The 22,431-nt window shown below is 37.6% G+C and overlaps 1 protein-coding gene across 1 annotated transcript in view; it reads right to left on the reverse strand.

Moving 5' to 3' along the window:
* TMTC2 (transmembrane O-mannosyltransferase targeting cadherins 2) overlaps positions 1-22,431 on the reverse strand; it is a 422,846-nt gene that overhangs the window by 235,356 nt on the left and 165,059 nt on the right. The window lies entirely within an intron of this gene.

Consider the following 22,431-nt stretch of genomic DNA (forward strand, 5'->3'; position numbering starts at 1 on the left):
ATGCAGACAGAGAAATGATTGATATGGCTGCCAAATGGCCAAGAGCCAGATGTTTGGGCACAAACAAAAATACTGAAGTTTTTTAGTTCAGAACTGTTCTGATAGCCTCTCCGAGAGTTGCTTCTTGCCAGAAGCAACTTGGCAAAAGCAATTTTTGGAACCTCGAGGTGATGGCTACCAATCTAGACAAATGAAATCTTTGTATAACTGTAACCCACCTCATTTTTTTCTTTCGTTCTTTTATTATTAGATTTGCAATTACATTTTAATCAATTACGAACTCTTAAAGATCTGTATGGGAAAGGAGGTGCTCAGTAGGTCATAGGCAACCTTGCACAAGAAGATTCTGAAACAGAATGGAACGTGAAAACTATGAAACCCATATAGCCATAAAAGCATTTGTCTTCCACTTGAAAAAATCTTCAGTACAATGCAAAAGTCCGATCTCACTTCAAATTAGTTTAAAAAAAAAAAAGATCTCTGCATTTATTAAAACCTATATTGAGGGCCATTAAAACTCCATTAATTTTCTTTCTTAAGCTTGTCCAGCCTTTGTAGCTATCATTAAAGTACTAGTTTTCAAATCATTTCAGACGGGGTTAAAATCTGGTATTTTTTTCATTAAGACGTGTATCTTTGATTTTAACATTACCACACACACAAAAAAAAAACCCCACAGTTAAATACGATTTATTGCAAAAATCTCTCATGAGTCTTCAAAACATATTTGGATAATTCTTTCAGCCTGACATAGCTCCAATTAGCACTAATCATGGCCATGCCCTAATTATTTAAAATTAAATAAATTGAACTTACACGTGCAAACATTTTGCAAATCACCCTGCATCTATTTCTCTTTTCAAGTTAACTCATAAGATTAGACAACTTGTTTTAATAGATTATTATCATTGGATGAGGTCCAAAAAGCATTCATCTAATGGGGATTCTGTCTGCTTTAACAGTTGTGGTTTAGTGGACGTTCTGACTTAACTGTCAATCTTTTTTTTTTTTTTTTTTTTTTTTTTGGACTGGCTCCTGGCCCTGAGAACCCTTCTGGGAGATAAGGAAGAAGTTTTTTCCAGGTACATGACTGGCACCCAGTCAGTCTGGACTAAGCAAATGGAAGTGGAAGGAATTGGCTAAAATACCTGACTGAAATGTTCTGGCTTCTTGCTCCCACCTCACAACACTCTTGTTCAAATGCCCTGGTGATCCCTGGCCCCTCATGCTACACCCCATTCCCCACCTCAATACAGCAGTCACCACCAGCAATACTCAGAAGTGCAGAAAACTCACAGAGCTCATACTGTGGGCAAGTCAAACATTAATAAAACCAAAAGATGAAATATCTTAACACTGTGCTAGAAGTGTTGAAATATAAGAAAATAAAAGAAAATAAAAATGACAGGGTGTGCTAGTCTTTATTTGGCCTCCATAGCTCAAACATTCCCTTTTAAGTAATACCAAAAAATTCCATTCTTGAACAGGTTCCATAATAACTCCTAAACACTCCAGAAATTTTACAGGGCGGATCATATTTCATAATAAATCCACGTTTGTTCTATTCCACACCATATCGCCAATCAACCCACATGCCTTGTTGCTTCAACAATCTAAATAAATGCAGGTCATCCAAAAGATATGCTAAAGTGAGTACAAATTAAGCTCCATTGTATTCTTCCATAAGAGACCAGATATTATGAGGAAAGAGAGAATCGTGTATAATTAATTGCCTAATGAATTCCAACACCTGTTAAGTCATTTTATACCTCCCAGATGGGGTCCTGTCTTCTAGTGGAGAGAGCAGTTGCTTAGAAAATACCATTCTCTTCTGGAATTATATTCAACTATGGAATGTGGGGGAAAGTCATGTAATAGTAGTAGTAACACTAATTATAAATGTTTATTAAACATTTTACAATGTTTGTACAATCTCAAGTCATTCTTTCTAAAATCCTATGATGTTTGCAAACTCTGTGAATCAGTACTTTACAAAAGGATAGGGAGACTTGGAGATGTGAAGCACGTTGCTCAGAATCCCATTGCTAATGAGAAGAACTGACACTCAAAGCTATTTTTATTTTTTACCCTAAGACCAGGCTTTTATGCCCTAACCCACCCCAAAACACAGTGTCCACTTTGCAATCACCACTGCCAGTTCTTCACAGCCACGTCCCTCAACCTTAAGGTGGCATTTGACATAAAAGACCATTAACTTCCACAAGGAAAGTTCGTAAAGTCGCAGATGGGTAAATGCTAGAGAGATCCAGAGCTCAGCAGTTCCTACTTGTAAAATCCCTGAACTTTAGAAAGCATCTCCTCAATGTGTATTCTGCAGTGAGGAAACTGATGTCCTAAAAGCTTAAACATGTTCCCCAAGGACACAGAGCTATTTGTGTTGCCATTCAGGACCAGAAATTTCATCTTCCTCTGCACTCATGGCTTAGTACCTTATCCCTTTGTTTATCCTTTTAGTCACTACTCTTCATCACATATCTACAATAATTCTCAATAGCAGGCAATAATAAAATAAGAATTAGACTCCAATGTCCTTGGACTAGGATTCAAAGCTGTCCAAAATCTGGCCCGTCTTTACTATCTAAAGTTCAAAATCCTTTAAGCATTACTGATATCTTTATTGATACTTCAAAATTCCCTCAATGATACCAGTCTCATGATTACTCTAGATACAAACCAAATACTCATTCATCAATCTAATGTTGTCATTATCTGAAATGTTCTCCCTCAGCTCCAGGTGAAATTCCAGTTCGTCCACAACACTTCCCCAATTTCTACAGGCTACATCCAATCCCCGCCTCCTCAGAGTTGTACAATCTTACACCATATGAAGGAAATCATGTATGGTAAAGGCCAAGTCTAAAGTTATTAAGGCCCAAGGTGACACCGAGCATAAGCGATCTTAATTATCACACTCTTCTGAAATGACTCTCACAGCTCTCCTACACAAACACAAGCTCCTAGATGTTTTGGTCACAAAGTATATGATCCACACCAATTCTGTCAGCACCCACCACAGAACACTTAGTACCAAATGGGTGAATGAATGCATGCATGACTGAGAAAATGATGGAATGAATGAATAAAAGGACAATGAAACAAGACAGGAGCCCAGAAGGGGACAGGAGAACAGTATATGAGGGCAGTTTTAGTTACACCAGATCTTGATACAGTCCAGTCTGTTCTCTCTAGTCAATGGACCTACATAAGGTAAAATATAGAAAAGTCCCTTCATCCTGGGACTTTCTGAAGTCTACACGGTCAGGGGATACTACAGCTGTTCATTTCTTTGACATACATATTTGTGCTGGTGTCCATAGTTTCTTCAACAATTTGAGTTTTTCCCCCCTGGTGGGTACTGCACTGATTTGGGAGTTGAAACAATTTAAAGCATTTAAAGTCCCTGTGGCAAACAAAGCCTGTCCCAGACTGTATAAAAAATTTCAAGTGTGTTTTAAATATACCTGCCCTATGAGGCCCAGTCAAGTTCCTCATGCTTAGGGCTATTTTTAATTAGTGAAGAGGAGAAGAAGAATACAATATCTCATAAAGAAGAGAAGGGACAAAGGGGATGGAGACACAAAGAGAAAGAGGAAGGGATAAAAGGAATCAGGAAGACAAGACTTTGAATGATTAGACTTGCAAGTTCTCCTTAACAAGATGCAAGGAATCAAATTATGTAATCATCTCTGGTCATCCTTTGCCCTTAATGAAGAGTCTTCAATACTTGCTGAGGTCTTTAGGAGGTGATTTGAGGTGAATACAGATTTGAAAACAATGAACCCCGAGACAAATGTGAGAGATGAGGATATGGAAGCTAGGATATTCTTGAAACAACATCAGTTCCTTCAAAAGGATGCTATTGTGGCATTTGAGAAATTTCTACATAATTGCATACTTCCAGTGCATGGACCCTGTGGTCTCAGGGAGGAAGTTATTTCTATTTCATTTCTAAATATCCCTGTTAAAAAAGATTGCCACTTCACAGTTTAGTGTTGCAGTGAAGAATAAAATTTAATGATTAATGCAGATAAAAATGAACTAATACCCTTGCAATATTACCTAATAATATCAGAGTAGTCACATTTATTCTAATTCCTCTAATGGACTCTGACTTCTAAAACAAATGGTAATGGGAACAACCAGATGACCTGTATGATACATATTTTAAAATTAGCCCATTCGCAGAGAAAAGGACCACCTTAAAAATAGATAAAAAATAAAAATGGCTCAGATTAATGAGCACTTACTATGTGCTGGACACTCTGAGATTTCTATGTACTCACACTCATTTGATCTTTGAAAATCCTAGGTTTGAGATGTATGGAGGTACAAAGAGGTAAAATCAGAATCCCCAGGCCATGTTGCTATTAAAGCAGCAGGCATATTTCTTCATGCAGCTGACTGCCTAATTAAGAAGGGGAATAAAAATTATAAATCATTGTAAAAAAGAATGAAATAATTTTGAAAAGGGTCAAATTAAAATTGCACTCAAAAGGAATAATTAAACAATACTTGTTATAGAATGTATTTACAAAACATTCAGGATTTGAGATCTTGGCTTGGTAAGCCTGGCTGGGGGGATTAAAGGGGAAAACATATGTGAAATTTACACTGATTGCAGGTTTTATTTTATCTTGGATTTTTAAAATCTGAACCAATAATTCTAATGATGTGTGACTGCCCTAAGTGTTCCTCATTCAGACAGAGCAAAATGGCTGCTTTTCAAGGAGCGGTAAAACAGTAAATAGCATAACACTGTCAAGCTTTCTGCTATTTCCCAACTGAACTATGCCACAACCACCAATGCACTGAACACCAAAATATTAAAAAAAATAAAAAAAAAAAAAAAAAAAAAAAAAAAAACACTGCCAAAGCCAATCACTTCATTCCTACTCAGGAGGTAAACACGGCAAGAAACACACCATCACTCCACCAACAACAACGGCTCTAGGCCAAGAAAAAAAATTATTAAACTGGTATTTATTTTTCAACTTTTTTCCAGTGACAGCTCTTCTTCATGATAAAAGGGCTTGGCCTTTCTACTAAGAGTAATCAATAAATAGCCTCAATATATTTTTCTAAGTCACTTGCAAAAAAAAAAAAGAAAGAAAGAAAGAAAAGAAAAAGAAGAAATTGAGGAAGATAAGCAAAAAGCAAAATTTAAGTACCCTTATATTACAAGCTAAATTTCAACCTAAGATGTATTTTTACAGCTGCTATGAACTTCTAGAGCTGGTTATTCTTGGAAACCACCTTCTGCTTACTTGGGCTTCCTGTAGGGGGGAATTGTTACCAAAGTTTACTCTCTATGATTATTTTGAATGAATCCGGTATCGAGAGAATAGTCACAGTGTTAAATTTGAACTTGAACTTACTTTCAAAATTCTAGGGTACAGGATATCCAAGTAACACAAAGCAAGACTGGAGATAACTTCTCAATGAGTTCACTAGTATTCTGATAAAATATAAAGCAGGGAAACAGAGTAAAATCTTGTGCTCCCAGGGTACCCTTGGGCAAACAGTGCAACTCTGGGCTTTCTCAACTGTAAAAGAAGAAGGTTAATATCATCTTGACAGAAGTTCACAGCATGTTCCCTTTATCTCTGAAATCACAACTTCTCTTCAAAAATAAAAATGAATGTAAAAGCCCTTTGTAAAATGTAGGTAACCTGTATGACATTGAATGATTCACCCTACTATAAGTACATTGTTCTTGACTTAATCTCTTTGGAGAACTTGTATGATGTAATAAGCATGGGTTTACCAACTAAGTTATTAGATAGAGTCAGCAAACTATAGCCTGTGGGCCAAATCTGGTGCCTGCCTGATTTTAGATAAAGTTTTATTAGAACACAGCTACACCCATTTTTTTGCAGTAGGTCAGTAGAGCTGAATAGTTGTCATAGAGTCTACATGGTCCTGTAAAGCAGAGGAAATGAACTACCTTGCCCTTTATACTAAATGTTTGCCAACCTCTGCGACTGAGGATGAAGTATGATGAGTTCTCAATCCAGATCATAGTTTGACACTTTATAATATTATTTCTTTTACTTCTTATTTTTTTTTAATTTCCCTCTAGAAAATGGCAACTTCATTTTGGTTTTTAAGGAAAACATGCTATTTTTCTTGCACAGAAAACTGGATCAGAGTCCATTTCTAATATACATTAAATCACAGCATAGTTAATGTAAAATGACATGAGGAAATAATGACATCACTAGAACAAGAAATTAAGAATTAATGATTTACTTCTGAGAAAATCCATTTCAGAAAATCAAGTGTTAACTGTATTTAAGTGTACAAGGTCATGAAAAAGATAAATATATACCCTCATGACATAAAGGAGGAATGGATGTATTTTAATATAGATAGATTCCTCTGAAAGTTGGAATAAAACACACACAGCCCATTTCAGTTTGCAGTACATACTTGGCCTTCAAAAACCATTATTATCTCATCTTTTGTTCATGGAAATAAATGAAGAACTTAATATCTGCACAATTAATCCATCTTTCCAATCAGATTATTTCAAAGACAAAGAAAGCTATCAAAGGTTTTTTGAAACTTAGCAATAAAATTATTTTTTAATTATGATTAAACATAGTATCATATAATTTGCTTCTTTAAGCATCCCCCAAAACTCTCATATTAGGAAAAAAACAAAACCCACTGCAGAGGCTAAATGACTTGTCCACAATTACACAACTAGCTAGTGGCAGAAACTGTGTGAGAACCCAGGCCTCCTGATTAGAACTGCAGGATTGATGTCATTATGCCATACGGCCATACTTTTCACAGCATGCTCCCTTTATCTCTGAAATCACAACTTCTCTCAAATGTCTAACATTTTTCAGAGGCTTTCATGTAATTAACTTAGAAAAAGGCTACCAGCTGGACGCAAAGGTGTAGGTTCAAACAACCTTTATATAAATCTGATGTAAATCAGCAAATGTCTTAATGGCATATTAAATCTTTATAGAATGGTTCTATCATAATTAAGTTTATGTTATTGCTCTTTTAAAATTGCTCAGGAGTGAATTTGCCTCTAGGAAGCAACTTGGGACATATTTTAGGATGGCTATTCCGTTAAAGGGATAAAAAAACAAAAACAAAAACAAGAAAACCTTTAAATTCAGTTCCATCTTTTAAATGTATTTGTTTGCCTAAAAATACATTTTCTCTTTTTTTTTTCTTTTTCTTTTCTTTTTTTTTTTTTCCAAAAACTAAGGGAATGGAAATTGGTTTTATTCTAGATTTGACAAGCACCTTTACATTTTGATAAAACTCCTGGTCAGAGCTAAAAACAAGTCAATTATATGTACTTAAACACAACTTAATTACTTCTGCATGTGTCAGACGTGTGTAACGCACTGAGAGGCAAAGACATGGGAAAGAATAAGAAGTATCCAGATTCCTACCACTGTTCTTCTTTCAAGAATCAAGGGTTGCAGGTACCAAACACACAACCAAAAAAGCAATCAAATACTGATATTAGATTCTTACTCCAGAATATCACATTTATGTAGGGGACTATGATTCATCATATTTAAAAAATAAATAAATAAATAAGGATCCAAGCATTCTGACATCAGATTCTTACTCCAGATAACTGCAGTTATGTAGGGGCTAATGACTTATCATGGTTTTAAAAAAAAAAAAGAAAAAGAAAGAAGGATCCAGGACTGTGACCCAAAAATAACAGCGAAGAAGATACCTCGACTACCCAAACTTCATTACCAATTTGTTAAACGGTAAATAAGATGTGCAAACAATATTAAAGATGTGAGAACAGGCATCTCAGTAAGTCTTTAACCAGGTTTACTGACACACATGGTTTAAGGTTGTAACTTTTCTCTACAGAGATCATCTTAAACTTGAAAAGTAAAAAATAAAACCTACATCTTGAAAACAAACAAAACACACACACACACACACACACACACACACACACACACACACACAGAGTAACTACAGGTCTAAAGCTCCTTATTCTTAATTTCAAAATATATACTTAAGAATACAGTAATAGGGGCGCCTGGATGGCTCAGTGGGTAAGCCTCTGCCTTCAGCTCAGGTCATGATCTCAGGGTCCTGGGATGGAGCCCCACATGGAGCCCCACAGAGGGCTCTCTGCTTAGCAGGAAGCCTGCTTCCCTCCTCTCCCTGCCTCTGCCTACTTGTGATCTCTCTCTCTCTCTGTCAAATAAATAAATAAAATCTTAAAAAAAAATACAGTAATAGTTACAGAAACTCAATGAATATATTCAAAAAAGCAAACTGTCCACTTTAAGTGGTTCAATTTTATGATACATGAATTATATCTCAAGAAAACAGTTAAAAAGAAATAAAACTCCTGATTTAAATTGACATGAGGTTATTTAGTCTTTATCTATTCCTTTTATTGTAAATATTCATATATTTCCCTCTAGAAACGTTTAATGTTTCTTACTTCAAAATGGTGCCATATTACAAAATAGAGAATTTAAGTACCCTATTACTTTTGAATAATAAAAAAAATATCAGAATCACATCTGGCATCAAGCATTTTAGGTATTGAATCAGGGAACTTCTCAGCCCTTTTTTTTTACATAAATAGAGAATTCTAAAACTAGTCTTTACTATCCACATCAAACAAGACCTGACATCCTACACAGCTTAGAACCCACTAAGACACACAGGAATCCTTGGCATCACATTGTTAGTTAATCTGAACTGTTTTATATTTTTAATGAAATTTGCAGGAAAAAGAGTTTTTATCTGAATTAAAAAACAATCTCTATCGTGCAGACTCATCTTTCCCCTTAAAGAGCCATTAGAAATGCACTGCCTGTCCTGGGGACATAAATAAGATAATATGGTTGATTAGCAATGATGCTACAATATGAAATTCAGAGCCAAACCAAATACTTCAATGTGAACTGACCCCAAATAATTCTTTTCTGCATGCTTTTGAGAAACACCATGCATTCCAGAGTAGGTAGCATATGGAAAGCAGTTCAACCTCGAAGGACATAAACACATACAACGTCTCTCTCTTAAATCCGCGTGGCGTAGGGCAAAACCACGGCATAATGATATGCCCTGTAGCCCAACGTGATATTGAGGATCAAACTCCAAATACCAAGGTCTCAATGTCAAGATCTCTCTGGGACAAGGGGATGCAAAAGAAATAAAGGATCCAGTGCTTGGTCTCAAGGTTTCTAAACCAACCACATACCCGTACACACACACACACACACACACACACACACTCACTCAGTACTGTTCATCTAACACCTTAAATAAATAGACCACTTTTTCCTTAAGGGAACTCAACTCAGAGACCATGACCTGCACTGGAAATGATCTGGATTCGGATTTAGCATTGCCTTTGAAATCCAGTCTCATGGTATACTGATCAATTCAAGGGAGCTCATTCAGCTTCTCGTAAAATGCAGCACAAAGAGTAACCTCACAGGGTGATTGGGACAGCTAAGTTAGAAAAGAAATGTAAATTCCAAGAGAGCCAGAGGAGTTCTGCCTGTTTTCTTCACTACTTTATCCTCAGCATCTAGAACGGGACCTCCTATCTAGAAGACACGTAGTACCTGTTTATCAGACAATGAAAAAATAAATTACAAAATTAAAAAGCATCTAGCAAATTTTGGAAGTTGACTCCGAATCCAAATGAAATGTGCAAGCATGAAATGATGTAACTTACAGAATTTTTTTAATTTTTTTAAAGATTTTATTTATTTATTTGAGAGAGAGAGAGAGAGCATGAGAACGGAGAGGGTCAGAGGGAGAAGCAGACTCCCTGTGGAGCTGGAGCCTGATGTGGGACTAGATCCCGGGAGTCCGGGATCATGACCTGAGCCAAAGGCAGTGGCTTAACCAACTGAGCCACCCAGGTGTCCCCTTACAGAAATTTTTAAAACCAAAACAAAATCCCGGATGAGCCAAGCTATTTAGAAGTCATGACTTCTCTGCCACCTTCTCAGGCTCTTCCTTAACCAGGCCGAATCAATTTGCCAGACACATTTGCTTCTCCAGCACTTTCCATGGAATTCTATTAGCACTTAGTGCAGAGTGATCTGACCATTGTATACTTGTCTTATACTTCCGAGGGGCTGGGATAATATATTACCCATCTATGTATTTTTAGCACCCATAACGCTAACTGTTGCCTATGGAAGAGATGATTATTTGTATTTCAAGCTACTGTAAGTAAGCAGCACTGGTCCCAGGGCCAAGGAACAGGAAAATGGTTGTTTCTTTTATAACACTCTTTGGATCTTCCACTTCAGCTACACTTGTGTAGAAACAGTATTATGGGAAGACCACCCACCTTGGAGTCAGATATTTGGAACAAGTTTCCTTCTCCACTTACATACTACCTGTGACTCCTTGGGCAAAATTATTTCACTTCTAGAAGGCTCAGCTTCCTTAACTGTAAATGAGATTAATAATACCTACTCTCATAGAATGAACAAAATAATGCATGGAAGACACTTTGCTAGCACACAGGAAGCCCTGATAAATGGTGGTTGTTACCATTATTACCACCAGCTCTGTGTATATGCAAATGAAAGCTAATGAATTCAAATGGGTTATTTCTTTTCCTCTTTGAACAATATGAAAGTCAGCACAGCCCTGGAGAAGATTATACTGCAGGGCAGGAGAATCAAAGACTACAAATTATCCTGTCCCCACACCAGAAACTTTAGGCTGCTGCTTTGACTACTTAAATTCAGCCCTTTTGTCGCTCAGCCGGCCCATTTTTCAATTGGCACCTCTACATTTTCTCTTTTCTTGCCATTTTATCTCTAAAATACATTCATTTTGGAGTTATCCTCACTTTTGGCATTGCAGTTGTCACCGATTCGAATATCCACGCAGCAGCAAGACACTAAACTGTTTAGTCAAAAGAAACTCTGAACGTCTGTAAGACACTAGTGGTGGCATTTTTAATATCCCATCACAATCCTGGAATAAGTACCAGGGTAAATAACAACACAGCCAGCTGCTCTGTCTGCTGCTGCTGTCTAAAACATCCCCTGCTCCTGAGTTAGTGTGCGGTGCCTTGGAGTAGAAGAAGAGGGTAGCAACAGAGAGCTGCCCCAATACTTATTTAATTCTCTACTTCTAGACCAATCTCAGGCTCCACATCATCCAAGACAAGATCCCTCTACTGAGGGGTAACCTACTTCAAACAGTAATGCATTATTAGTAAAGGCAATTAACCAAATTAGGGGAAAAAAACACATCGCGTTTTTTGTCTCTTTGTGTTAAGTTTTTGGGATCTCCAAAAGTAAATATTCCATTTGAATGCAGGCTTAGATCAAACTAGAGACCTAGAATGACAGCATGCAAGTACATAAGCACTTAATTGAAGGTAGTTGGGGGTGTGGCAGGGGACAGGGACCAGAAAAGAAGGGGCCTGGGAGGAGGTTAACAACCAAACAAAAAACTCAATTTCAACAGGTGCTTTAGAATTACTGAGAACTTAGGACAGAATCTAATTAATGATGAACTGGAGGGTTGGGCACACAGGTCTATTCATAGTCTGTAGTCTTAAATGACAAATAGAAAACGACTTCTACAGTAAGAGGTTTCTACAGGCTGAAGGCAGGGAGGCCATGTGTACAGTAAGAAAGAATCAGACCGGGGGGAGGAGGCTCTGTTCTCAACCAAGCCTGTGCCACACATTCGTGAAAAGAGAGGGGGTGGCCTGTAGATAGATAGTTCCAATACCTCTCTCTAGCCCCCAAATCTTAAGTTTCTATAAAAAGTTGATAATGTTTAATAATATTGTATGTGGGTATCAGATTCTCAATGGATACATCAGTGGGTCCCAAACCTAGCTTTTCATCAAAATCAGAGGGAGAGCTTTTAAAAAGTAGTTTTTTTCCTGCTACCTCTCCACCAGCTCCCTGTCAATGCCTCAAAGACAAAAAGGAAGCAGACCAAAAGAATCTGATTCGGTAGCTCCCAGTTTTGTGTTACAATCCCTGTTTTAAAACAGTCTCCCCAGGAGAAGATAACGGTCATCCCAGGTTGGACTAGTCAAAGGAAGCCCATGATGAAATGAATCCTAAAGTCTTTGAGCAGTCACCATCCCCCACCCAACCCCTGTATTCTCTGCCAGTTAGAGCAGATTTTTAAATACTGAGTTTTCTAAAAATCAAATCCAATTTTACCTATTACAGACTTGTCCCGGCAAGCCAAAGTTACAAGGATTTAGGTTTCTGTAAAAATAACTTGGTATGAATATGACTAAGGCATCCAAAGTATTTTTTTTTAAAGATTTTATTTATTTAGTTGAGAGAGAGAGAAAGGGAGAAGGAATGAAAGTGAGCAAGAGAAAGCACAAGCGGGGGGGGGGTGCTTGTGCTCTCTCTTGCTCACTCTCATTCCAGACAGAGAAACAGACCCCCGCGGTGAACAATGAGCCCGATGCCATGCCCAGGACCCCAGGATCATGATGTGGGCACAAGGCAGAAGTCTAACCCACTGAGCCATCCAGGCGCCCCAGCATCCAAAATATTTTATAAAAAAATTTGGTAGTCAGAAACCGTATTGCTCCTAAAAAACAAAACTTCTGCTAGAAAGGTGGGGAAAAAAATGAACAACAAGAAAAAACCAGCCTCCATGTTTCTCTGAAAAGGTTTGTTGTAACAGATTCTGGAATCAGCTGCAACCATATTGCCTGCCAGGTTTGGGAAAGAATAGGGGGAAGAAAGAGATTAACATTCACCTCTAGGTGATAACAGTGCTTCCCCGTTCTTGAGAGAATGAGACTTAAACGCTGCAAGCTATTGCTGAAACTGAACTCATCTTCCTTACTATAAACCTGGCTACGGGAAATATACAGGCAACAGGGTACTGGGGGGGAGGAGAACAGGAAAGCCCGCCTCCCCTCCATTTTCAGATACATAAGCAACAGCACCATCCTGAGCCCAAAGGGGAAAAAACCAGGCTATAAAAGTAGGAGTTGATGGGAAGATATGAACAGTGAAGAAACATTAAGGAATGACTTCAATATACTTGTTTTCAATCAATTAAACAAAAGATAAATGATCAAATTGTTGTTCAGAAGCATTATCCTTGAAAAAGAGTTTTGTTTCTCAATATTCTTTACATTGTTAGCAGGGGTGAATGCAATCGCAAACACTCCATTTCTTGATTGACATTTCTTCCTGCATCCCACAAGAAAAGCCACAACCACACTAATTGAGTGCTCAGCAAAATGACACATAAAAAGTTCACTACCGCTGAAATGTTGTGGAAACACAGTAAAACGCTGATGACCATGATGGTATTTCTACAGGAAAGGAACAGAGCAGAAAAGTGTACATTTACTATATTCATACCTAACAACCCTGCAAGGCAAATATTATATTCCTATTTTACAGACCATGTCACTGATGTTCAAGATGTTCAGTAATATATCCAAGGTCACGGCGACTTAAATCTAAATCTTAAGGCTCCAGTCCTTTGGCCTTTCCACAGCAGCCTTCCTTGTGCTTATGCACGAGACGATTAGCCAAACACCCAGTGGTTATTCAGAGTAAACAGCAGTTGTTCTTATACTCTTAGATATACTTAACTTTTTATCACACGATGTCATGAGATCTTAAGAAGAAACTACACTCCATGGAACACGGAAACTGGCACGTTTTTGCCTGACTTCAAATAAGGTGAAATAAAAATTCTATGCAATTTGGAGTTTGCTATTTCATGAAAGTTATGGAACTCTCTCAAATTGTTCATGTAGAGCCTTGGTATAATCTGACTACGGTATATAAGACAGTGTTTATGTAGTTTATCCTGATGGGACATGTAACACACACAAACACGCAAACCCTTTTGAAGGGGAGGGGACAGAGTTTACGCACTAAAAACTGATATAATGCTCTCCAAAGGGCTAGGTTGGTACTCCCAACAGATACAACAACTCAAAATTCACTGAATTAAAATATTACGTTTTTCATCTTTTTTCCATTTTTGAACACACAAACTGTATTTTTAAATACAACTAATACTGCATTTAATCAAGAACTCTATTAAATGTACTTGCTATATAGTTACGTTTAGCAATATTTTAATGGAAATTCTAAATACATTTTCCATTTCTTCTCTTACTAAAAGCTAAGTCACTTGTTTTCAAATGTCCTTCAGTTTTCTCACGTTGTCCCTGCTGTTTGTTTTGAATTTTACATTAATTATGAGCCAAATGACAACCACATACCAAGTGCAGGCCCGGTAGACTCCCCTATCATATCAAAGAGAAGGATTATCGTCTTTGCATTTCACTTGATCTCCTGAAATTAAATGAATAAACATGTGGAGAAAAAAGTGTCCTTTGGAACTGAAACACTGGCTTCACTAATCAAGGCCATAATTATTGAGGAAACATGTATTAAATTCTGAATTCATGCTATTTCACTTGATGCAAGAGTTATAATCAGACCAGCAGAGCATGCAGGAGCCATCTGGGTGCCGCACAGTTGTAAAGACAAATCCTGAGAGCAAGGGCACGTTGACCTTCCAAGCACCACGTCATTGCACACTTTGGCATGCCTGTTCTCCCCTTCTGATTTCTTACCATTCTTTTTTGAATAAAGGAACACTGTGATCAGGAGGTATGAAACTGATGTAAACAATAAAATATACCACGCCTTGAAAGCTTACTGTACTAAAACATTTCCTAACTATTTTAACTATCAATGAATTTGATTTCACACTCAGTTTCATCTGCCCCACCTCCTACCCCAGTCATGCCTTTTAAGGAATCTTTAATGCATCCAGGAATCTGTCTTTCTACAGCTTAAATTTCATTTGAGAAGTCAACACTCAATTAGCATTCCCATTGTGCCGAGTATTTAAGACAGAAAGCTGACTTCTGGGCAATGACAATGATTTGAAATTTGTGCAGACCACATCGTTTTTCTGTGAAATTGACAGTACCGAGCTGAATCTGAGCAACCAGATAATCATGAGATCCCGTCAGTCAATCGGATTCCTCTGAGGCAGCAGGTTAACGAAAATTGAGCCGAGTGATGTAATACGGATCCCAGACAGTGTTATGAGAACAGCATAGATGATTTCAATGAGACTCATTATTTATTCATCACAAGGTCCAATTTGCGTGTCATTTTCACTGATGGTATACTGAGTTAACGGGTTGGAATTCAGTGCTGATAGAGTATTTTATTCTGGATTGTAAAAAGGACCATTTTGAAAAATGTTTCTTTCTTCCTATAAGAAGGAATGCAAAACAAAGAGGGATTTCGTAATTGTGACCATTCACTGTAACAACGTTTGAACATCGTTCAGCAATGCTAGAAGAACGGACACAGGAGAAAGCCCTAAAGGACTCCCTGTTTTTCTCATCAAGAGTATATAATAAGATGCTAGATACTATAGAGTAAAAAGTAAAATAATTTAGTCTTCAAAAAATAACTGCCCCTCCCTTTCTTCAAATGCTAAAAGACAAGATAAATGCTGGCAGGAAACACACTCACTGAATGAACTAAACCTCCTGCGTCTGATTCTTAAGTCTAGTCTCATCACCAAAGGGACCCACTCTCAGGTCTGTTCCCAGGGAAGGACAGAGAAGAAAATCTCCCAAGGAGCAACACGGAGCTCGCCTGGACATTGTCAAGCTTCTCCAACATACCACATACCATTCCACATACCAGTAGAAACACAAAAAACATCTAAAAACCATGCAATGTCTCCCAACATTGTTGGGGCCACAACATATCTTAGAAGGTCTGTACATCACTAGACATACTAGCTCTCTCAACCTACCTTTCTAATTCATTTTCCTCTATAAATTCATGCACTCTATGTATGCGCCAAAACCATTGTTCAGTGGTCCCATAACTTCCTGTGAGTTTCCCTCTGGGCAATCCTCATGCTCTACCCTCCACTTTCCCTTGCCTCTCCAATTATAAATGTCTCTATCTGAACCACCCTTCGGGGTCTTGCTCAAATGTCTCTGTTCCTGAAAGTGTTCCCTGATCCCCTCAGCAGAAAGTACACCCCCTCTCCTTCCTCAAGACTGCCCTAGCTCTCCCAAGGCCTCCATTTATAACCTCACTGCCTTCCAGACTGAATTTCAGTTCTACATTTACATGCACTACTCTCAACTTCCTAGCATACTCTAAAATGCCCTTATGGGCAGAATTCTGTCAGTGCGTCTTTGAATCTGCACATTACCTAACACACTGTTTTGCACAAAGATGAATCTTTAAAAAAACAACAAAGGTAAAGTGTGACTAGATCGCTGTTTCATTAACACTCTAATGCAAACATTACATGAACTTACAAGAGTAGTCAGCTTCCCAATTTCAATTACTCAGCTTGAACCTAAACTGTCACCAAAATACAGAATCGTCTTAAATCAGCTGAGCAGAGAAGCCAACCTGCAGAAATAAAATACCTGATTAATGTTTGGCTTTTTGAATTGTAAAGTATTTTTGAACCTCAACTTTTATTTTTGGTATTATCTGGTTAGCAGTGCTGGCAGCGATTCAAAATTTTAAAGTACTATAGGTCATGAATATTAAATGCTACAACAAGTTTACTGGGATGAAATCCAAATTCATTTGTAAGTACATGACAAATAGTCAGCCCTCCAGTTTCAATAATGCTAGAAAATACTGTGATCAGAATCAGAGTATCTTGCTATATCTGGGTTCTCACAAAGTCAAGTGTAAGGCAAGCGAAGGGAAAGAAAATCATAAGAAAGTAGGAACACTACTTGAAGTAGAGTGGCACAGATGTTGATTGAAGAAAATCAGAAACAGCAAATATGTCATATTTCACTCAGTGCAATCGATATGAGAGCCACACCTTGAGCAAAACTACAACCTAGTCTAGAAAGCGAAGGGACAAAGCTGTAAATGAGAACATATTCTGCTAATGCCATCCCCAAGCAGCTAATCAAATAAAAAAGCACATGTGGCTTCAATGTGCAAGTACTTGGAGGTTCTGTACCTCCCTTTTCATACCCTTCTATACAGGGGAAGTCCCGCAAACTAGACGTACAGAAGCACCACATTTAGTGTCTTCAATGTTCCAAAAGTGACAAACAAAAAACCTCCAACAGTGTATAAGCCCCCATCCTCAGAAGCCATTCTCAAGATAAACCCTGAAAATGGTTTGGAAATATAGAATTATTTGTTTGCGTTCGATCACGACATCCTGATGTAGAACCAAGCTTATGGGTCACATCCAGGGTAAACTTTTTCACCATAGGCAACCTCCACCATTCACATCCTGCTTAGCATTAAAATAAAAAAGTTAGTGGCGCCTGGGTAGCTCAGTAGGTTAAAGCCTCTGCCTTTGGCTCAGGTCATGATTCCAGGGTTCTGGGATCCAGCTCCGCATCGGGCTCTCTGCTCGGCAGGGAGCCTGCTTCACCCTCCCTCTCTGCCTACTTGGGATCTCTGTCTGTCAAATAAGTAAATAAAATCTTTAGAAATAAATACATAAAATAAAAAAGTTATTTCTAGACAGAGTTGACTCGTTTTCCAAAAGAGGCAATGCCTTCCCATTTCCTCTCTCATAATGTGGTCTTTTCATTTTGTTTACGTGAAACAGCACTACAAAATTTAATTTTAAGCAAAGGAAGTTGTCTGCATAATGTACATCTTAGAAGCAACTTTAGCAAAACAGAGGTAGTCATCTTTATAGATATTCTTAAAAGATCAAACGAGAAGGGCTTCATTTTTCTAAATCAATTTGGGCTATTATTAGAATTGTTACACTGGTTTTCAGATTTCCTTTTTTTTTCCACCTGTAACCGAATAAGTGATTATGAGGCTAATAAAGGGAAAAAAGATGTTTCCACATTAAAACAGTTAACAGATGTTAAATAAGCACAGAAAATGGTCACTAGGCAAGTAATGACTGATGTTTGGTAAGTAAGAAAAATGTTGCTTTTGCTGATTTTATTACCCATGTACCTCCTGGGATCATGGGAGACTTGTAAAAAATTTTGTGGGCAGATAAAAGTCAAGCATTTATTTGCAAGGCTAGTTTAAGTGTGTTTCAAGGGTTCCTCACCGCTCCCTCTTACTTTTGACCATATAAAACTAAGTAAGTGAAAGTCATCTAAGAAAGGCTAAAATAATCATTTGATGAAAAGGCAAGAACTTATTTTTCAACATTTTTCTGACATGTATTTCTTCCAATTCTACCCTCCAGACCCCACTATGAAATGAAATCCTCACTGTACAAAGGGAAGAGGAAAGGATTTTACTTTAACATTTCAGGCACATATTTTTCCAAGACAAATCTGAAAAAAAGTGTGAATTCGATAATATCCTGAGTACCTACTATGTGCCAGATGGTGCACTAGATGCCAAAGATAATATAGAAAACACCTTAAATAGAATGCTGACGCTAAGTACTAGGAACATTTAAACATTTTAAGATGGCTATGAACATTCATTTTGTTCATAAATGTTTCTGAAGATTTTATATTTGGTGTTTTCTTACAAATCTCCCCTAACTATTGACAACTGTACTACTGTATTATTTCATGTCATATTCAACCATATTATTCTGTAAGTCATACTATCTCAATAAGCACTTATTATATAAGTTAACTGTGTTTATGTTTTTTGCATATTCAGAATAGTGGCTAGCACATAAAGACTCTAAGTGTTTATTAAATACTAAATAAAATGTCTACAGTATGCCAGGTCTCTACTATTTTTCACATACTTCCACGAAATAGAAAACTTACATATTTCCTTTGCAGAAATGCAAAAGCCTTTCACATAATATAAAGATGTGCATCATCTGCATCAATCTTAGAAGTAAAAAAAAAAAAAAAAAAAAAAAAAATGGCAGCCAAGAATTCTGGCCAAATTCAGCCATCCCAAGGATTTTGTCTGGCCCAAACAGGATTTGTCTTTAAATCAGTAACCAATAGTAAGTAATAATAAATGTCACTGAAGGGTGTCTGGGTGGCTCAGTAGGTTAAGCCTCTGCCTTCAGCTCAGGTCATGATCCCAGGGTTCTGGGATCGAGCCCTGCATGGGGCTCTCTGCTCAGTGGGGAGCCTGCTTCCCCCCACTCCTCTGCCTGCCTCTCTGCATACTTGTGATCTCTGTCTGTCAAATAAATAAATAAAATCTTTAAAAAAAAAAATGTCACTGAAAAATCCAGAGGTCTGTCTTCTTAGGGAACTCTTCAACTCTCCCAAATGCAAATCTGTATTTTCTTATTGCAATAATAGGATGAAGAGGAATCCCCGAGGTGGGCGTAATCTTGCTTCCACCATTCCCTTCTGCCTGGTCCTGGTGCACATTTGAGTTTGGGGGCCAGGATCTTTTAAGAGGTACAGAATTGAAACCAACACTGTGAAGAATGAAGCTGAGTGTTACTGCTATGAGAAAAACATTACTGACGAAACTACAAGAACAGAGAGCCTTGCCCCTCTGGTCTTAATAATTTCCAGCTTTAAGAGGACCGCCATTTTGGGATTTGAGTACTTGGCTAGTTCACTGCTTTGCATAATAGAGTTAAACATTTGTGCACTGGAGTTTTCTGTTTATATAAAAGCTGTGTTTTAATAGGGCAGGGAAGTTTATTTCATCTGGCAAACCATGATCTGGAGTTAATTGGTAAGATATTTAAGATGATTTATTCTTTTAAGGTTGAAAAGGACCTTCTAAAGTCTTTTAATTCACTTCCTTCAGAGTCTCTTCTAACTCACCCCAGGCATAGAAATCTATATATTATAAAGACAGAATATGGAATTTTCTATAACTTCCATATGTAATCTGTGCTAGTGTTTACAAGCCCCATAGTCATAAAATTCTAAATGAAAGTTTTTGCTTAAATATTCATGCTTCAGCTTTGGTCAATTCCTAATTCATATGCTTTCAAAAGCACTGTATGTTTAAAGACAAACAGCAGTTTATCTTTTGGCCTTCTCTTCCTTAAAATAAAGAACTATAATTTCCATTAATATTCTTCTTTCTCTCAACTAATATGCATCAGGTGCCTTCCAAACACAGGGCATCCAGCTCACACTGGATGCTCCACAATTTCATATAATCTTCACAACATCTCTAAGAGAGAACACTCATGATCTCCATTTCCAGATAAAGAAGCAGGTCATTCAACTAGCCCAAGGTGACTCAGTCAGTGTGAGTTAATATTTGATTCCATTCTATTTTCTTCTAAGGAAGTCATCTGACATTACATCTGTTCATTCATCTTCACACCTTTACAATATAGTAAAATCATTGCTAGACACATACAAAATATGTATTCTAGTTCTAGTGATTCTCCCATTTTCTGGGTGACTTTCACATCTCTGGTCTGTACACCTTAGCTGGAAATAAGGGGAATGCCATAGATGATCTCTATAGTCCCTTGAAAATCTATACAACCTGTTACCAAAATGTTCTCACTAAGCTCATTGGCCCAAAACCTGAGAATGAAAGAAAGAGTGGGCTTGAGATACCAACTCCCAGATGAAGTGTTTTTGCTGCCCTGACTACTTCCCTTGCCCACATGCAGTGGCTGCCAGACAGTCTAGGCAAGTTTCCATTTGGAAACTTCTCAGGACACTGAATTTTCTAAGTGTTAAGTCCTTTCCCATGGCACGGCGGGGGGGGGGGGGGGGGTACTTCACTCTCTATGGCTAGTTCCTTTGCTGGTGACATTTCTCATTTTCTTAAGCATGATGCTTGGTTACATTTTAATTTTGGATAAACAAAGAATAATTTCTTATTACATCTATGTCCCAAATACTGTATGGGACACAGGTATAATAAGGATCTCTATCAGCAACTCTGTCCTTGAAAATACGCTTAGAGAACTGAAAATTTCTTAGAAAGGAACTTCAGAAGGTCATAAACGCAAGTCCTGAGTTGATATACCAAAATAATTTCCTAATTCATGAGACAGTAAAGTGGAAATTCTGTAGAATGTTGAACCACAACGTTTCACAGGTTATCAATGTCTATGACGCTATCATAGACATAGCGCCTATGTCCTAAACTAGGCCTCTCTCCCCCAGGGACAAGGACCATGATTTATATGTATTCTATCTACTATTTCCAGAAAATCAAGAAAGCTTGCTGTTGTTGTTGATATGGTTTTAAAACAAAAACAACAAAAAAAGATTTCTCTCCCTAAATTTTCCTGAACAAATAGTTAAAATGGATTTGAAATTAAGAGTTTGCCTTTCAAACTGCATCTTTTTTAGGCATCAAACTCGACCCAACCAGAGTTTTCTTTTACAGGTTCAGCATATAATTGAAATCACAAAAGAACTTCATTAACCACTGGACACTTGAGTTCCAACTGAAAGGGTTATGCTTCCTCACAGAAGTGTAGCAGTAATTACCCTGCCTACTAAGTGGAAAAAAATAGTCATTTAAAAGTAATAGTAATAATAAATGTTCTATTTCCCTCAATTTTTCCCTTTCACTTCAATTTCTTCCCAGTTTGATTTTAAATAAAATTGAGAATTGAGGGTAGGGGGCAGGGGAAAAAGTCACCTAGTAAACTCGACAGCATTCCTGATCAGGGTAAGTATCCAAAACCATACCTCCTCACGTAAGTGTCCAAAAGGAAAGAGGAGCTGGCCTAAAACATGACCAAGGTTTGCAAACAGTGGTCAAGTTCACACCTTACACTAAAAGGCAGAGCTAGGGCAAGTTTATTATGAAAGAGAGAGAAATGGGGAAGGAGACAGTTTCTCAACACACCTCTGTCTGCCCAATGCCTTCCCTTAACACACTAGCCAAAAACTGGTTCTCTTTAGGTAGATGGGATCTGAAAGCACTTCTGCACTTCTGTGACCTTCAGACAACATTGCGTTTGAAACCACTAAGGGAATACAGAAGAGCAAATATTAAGCCCTGAGGCAAAGGTCTTAATTGGCCTCAGGGCAAAACCTACAATAACCTCTTTCTGCTTTGATTCTTCTATTCTTATTCATTACAACAAGGAAAAAGGTGAAGATGATTCACTGTTGAAGAATCTGAGTTCCCATGGACCTACAGAGAAGGACTGTTTTCCAAAGTCGGGTCAGGAAAATACTATTAACAAATGGCAGAGGATTTCCCCTCTGTAGAGTTTAGCATCTGGCTCTATTACCCGCTCTGATATTTTTACAAATACACATTACAGGCAATCTACTGGATTACAGAGAATTTGGGCTGAAATAAAGAATGAATAAAAACAAAGATTGCCTAATCTTTACCAGGCAAAAGTGCCCTTCTACCCTCTTTGAAATCATGAAAATAAGTTAGGACATCCAAGAAATAAAACAATCCGTGAATGAAACTCATGTTAGGAGGGAAAGGTCGAAAAGGACACTTCCACTTACTGAAGATCAAAACGTAACTTCTTCCAGCTTCTCTTTGAAGAGGAACAAATTTGCTTTTTAAA

Source organism: Lontra canadensis, unplaced genomic scaffold, assembly GCF_010015895.1.
Source record: "Lontra canadensis isolate GAN:19392208 unplaced genomic scaffold, GSC_riverotter_1.0 scaffold9, whole genome shotgun sequence".
NCBI classification, from domain to species: Eukaryota; Metazoa; Chordata; class Mammalia; order Carnivora; family Mustelidae; genus Lontra; species Lontra canadensis.